Source organism: Castanea sativa, chromosome 12 (assembly GCF_040712315.1).
Source record: "Castanea sativa cultivar Marrone di Chiusa Pesio chromosome 12, ASM4071231v1".
In the NCBI taxonomy this organism is placed as follows: domain Eukaryota; kingdom Viridiplantae; phylum Streptophyta; class Magnoliopsida; order Fagales; family Fagaceae; genus Castanea; species Castanea sativa.
The window spans coordinates 22,431,639-22,435,845 of NC_134024.1; the positions used below are offsets into that span (position 1 = coordinate 22,431,639).

The 4,207-nt window shown below is 35.4% G+C and overlaps 1 pseudogene; it reads right to left on the reverse strand.

Moving 5' to 3' along the window:
• Nucleotides 1–495: 495 nt before the first annotated feature.
• On the reverse strand, nucleotides 496–3,432 carry LOC142620957 (myrcene synthase, chloroplastic-like; annotated as a pseudogene).
• Nucleotides 3,433–4,207: the final 775 nt, after the last annotated feature.

Consider the following 4,207-nt stretch of genomic DNA (forward strand, 5'->3'; position numbering starts at 1 on the left):
GATAAAAATAACTTCAAGCAAAAGTGTAAAACCCACCAAAAAATTAGAAATTTTTACCTCATATAAAAGATGAGAAGGTGCTTATGGGTTCACAAGAACTTTCTAGTGATCTTGCTAGAAAATGATGGTGAAAATGGTGGTGGTGGTGGTGGTGGTGTAATACCGGTGAGAGGGCAAAAGAGTAGAGAGGAGTGTATGAGAGAACAAAAAAATGAAAAAAAAGGAAGAGTGAGACGGCCAAAGAGTAAAGAGATGAGTGAAATGTGTGGTGGGAATGGGTGAGGTAGGTGGGGTAGTTGGGAGGCACGTGTGAACTCAAAAAAATCTGAACTTTTTTTTTTTAAATTATTGTGGGCTGACTGGACATGACATATTAGGTAAAATTCGTGTGCGTTTTGAAATTCTGGATGTCTACTTTCAAATGAAGCAAGTCTCACTAAAAACTTCATTATTATAAAGAAGAAGATATTGACTTAAACTCAACGCCAACCCAATTTTATTGATGCAACCCTATTATAACATATTTTTACACTAAAATTTGACAACACATCTATAAACTAGCAAATACATCATCCAAAAGAAAAGGGGAAAAAAAACATTAACTGTAGGTTCAGATAATATATAGTACAATTAATAATTTAAACTTCAAATCTGTATCTTTATATATCAATTATTAAACTCGTTGTTCTTTATATGGTGGAATGGGCTGAATAAGTAATGACAATACACGGTCCGTAGTTTCATGGTTCCCAGCACCATGTCCATCTCCATGCTGGTACATGCATTGGGCCATCCTTGCAAGGTTCAATGCAATTTCAATAAATGTTTCAGAGAATGGAGAACTTGCAGCTCGGTCTTCATTCATCTTTTTCCATGTTGCACTAATTAGAAACCGTATGTGCTCACGAGCTTCTTCTTCACTAGCACCAGTTTCATTCATGTAGCATTGGATTGATTTGGGGACATCACCTCTTTTTAGCTCATCCTGAGTTGCCATATATATATAAATGGATGTTATCCAATGAAATATTTGGAGCATTCAAAATGAAATGTAGATGGTCCATTTCATGATCGAAATTTTATTTGTTGTATCTAATAATGTACATGCTATTGTGTTATTTAAAATTTGAAATGATGTGACACATTGGATATCATTTTGTAATATTTAATTTGAAGTATGAAATGAATTCATTTGAAAATTTTACATACCGTAGATGTTCCAAGATCATCTGCAAGTCGTAAAATCATTGATGACCAACGAATTATGTTGGGGTACTCTTCCAAACAATCCAAGGCCTCCTTTGTTATTGGATTTGTGACAAAAAAATAAGCATGCACAAGTATAGTTGGTGCTGATATTGAAATCCATGCATTCTCAATGTATTCTTGAAGGCTCGGTGTATATCCGCTATGGTACCACTTTGCCTCTAACAAATAAGATCTACATATATCTGCCCACTGAAAAATATATGATGGAAACAATGAATTAAAGTTAGTATAACACATCATGTGGTCAGGAAAAAAATGTTGAAGGATTAATATAGATGAATTTAGAAGTCAAGTCCATACTGCTTTTTTAAAATATCGAATGACATGGAATCCTTGTTCCTTGAGTGTATCAAAGGCCATTTCATTAATTGAATTGTGTAGAGCAATGAAACATATCTTCATATAATCTGGGAGTTCGTCTATTGCATTGATATCCCATCTGGAATTACAAAGAGTACCGTCACAAGTCTATATGTCAAAGATAGCTTGAAGCAGTTAAGGTGTAGTGTCATTAATACCAACCTTTCAACAGCATCTGTGAAGAGCTCAAGTTCATCCAAGGTGCCATACACATCGTAAACATCATCTATTGTTGTTATTAGTGCATTGACCTTTGTTGACATTCTCCTACAATATCCAAACTGAGGCTGAAATATTACTCCCACTGTCCATAAGAAATTCTCCATTAGTCTATCCCTCGCAAAGCTCAAATTCTCTGCAAGGCCTGTGCTCTTCCACCACCTTTGTATGAATCAAAGAAGAATATACGAATGTTAGAATTACAGAAATTTCTGCACTTTGTCATCTTCCATATTAGGCATATTAATCAGAACTTTAAATTTTTAGACTATTGGCTATTTAATATTTATTTTCTCTTGTTTCCATGAGGTTTGATTTTTACCTTGACACTTGCTTTAGATCTTCTTGGTGGGCTGCTTGTACAATGTTGAAATCCAATTCTGCAAGCTCAAGTAGGAGAGGGTTCATGTCTTGTTTGCTTCTATATATGTCAATGAACCATCTTGCTTCCGACCTAAGCATCCTCCAATGCAGTGGGAGCTCCAAGGAATGACTTATTATAGTAGCAAGATTTTTATCTATATTCTGCTTGATGTATTCTTCTAGATGTTTGGTTGAGAAATCTCTTGCTTCGTCTAAGATATTTTCACCTTCTATCGAAAGGAATGATGCTTCATACAGGGATAGCATACCCTTGGTATCCTCACAAAGGCATGCCTTGCTTCCCTCTCTCATCCTTGAAACTATTGAAAACGTCTACAATGAACAACACAAAACCCAACAGTTGACAATCATTAACCATATATGTCATGTTTGTATACAGCAAAAATTAGGTACAGTTCATTACCCAGTTTTCCAACTAAATTCACTCGTATGATTGTATTATTTAATGTGATATGTAAACAATGTTAATTATTAACCAACACAACTATTTGGTTGAATTAATTAAATTGGGGAATCTAAGGAAGTGTACTTGACTTTACCCTTAGATATAAATATCCACTAGTAAAATCCTATTATTTTCATTGAATACCTTGAGACACACTGTATCCATGTTGTCTTAGTAGTCTAAATTTAAGAGCACTGGCATATAAATTATTCGTCTTCCGTGTATCAGTATCACGACCATGATCATTGTTGTATAGAGCTTCTAATATTCTCTTCAGTTCTGCCTCGAAGTGATAAGATAATCCTAGTCTTTGCAAGACATCTATCAGCTCAAGTTGCTCCAAAGGGTCCACCACTTTGTGAAGCATCATCCTCACTTGTTCTATCAACACCTTAATTTGTCTAGTGCACGATTCCTCCTGCATCACAATTTTATCAATAAAAGGGTCTAATAGCACTAGTAAAATTAACAAATGAAAACAATAACCAATAATGTACCACATATTCACTCCTCAGCGACTGAATGTAATCATATTGCCAAATGGGAGCTTGGTAATTTGCCGATCGCCGCGAAATTTCAGGACTACTTGAAATTTTGCTGGCATGCATGCATTGGACAGAGAAAGGAACGGTACCACTTCTGGGTGTTAGAAGTGAGAAAGGAACTTTACACGGGACAGGTACTCTAGCGAAATTGCGGATAGGGAGTGAGGAAAGTAGGGTATGAGCCATTGACAAAGGTATTTGGTAATTAAAACTTACTATAGTTTTTGAGTGGAATGAGTTACTTAACTTCGGCCTTTATATAGATCTCTTGGAATGTTGTCATCTCTACAGCAACATGAATTATTAGTTTATTACTGTATACATGTTCATATCCAGCCACGTGAAATTCGTGACCATATTAGAGGAATATCTCAGATGTTTATTCTAATAATTCATGCTACTTTTTATTCCCATGACAAGGATAGGGCTATGTTACTCGCTCTATTAGATTTTTTCTTTCAAAAGTGACATTTGACAAATGCTTTTATATTGGTAGTTTCGATTTTGGCTAAATTACAATTGCATGTGGATCCTACGTCATTGTAGATCTAGCTTGGGATCGAAGATGCCGGAAAATGAAACTTACCTGCCATTATTGGTGAGTTTGGGCTTTGGATAAGATAATTTAATCGAGGAAAGCTAATTAAGAATACCCATTCTTAATTAATTAATTTATTAGATTTGGTTTGTGATTTTTGGTGCGGATCCAGAAATGAGGGGCAGCCAATGCCATGGAGCAGAGCAATATAAAAGGGAATAAATAGCTTTCATTATGAAGCTGATGACACGCAGAATTTGGTTTAAAAGCCGTATAATGTTTTTTCCGGATGATAAACGTGGCTTTTGAATTGAGGGAACCGATAGATTTGCTTGAAGTTTCCTTACCAACCTTAAATTGGTCACCAAGATCTCTCTCTCTCTCTCTCTCTCTCTCTCTCTCTCTCTCTCTCTCTCTCTCATATAATATTTTAAAATTTCAATGGTT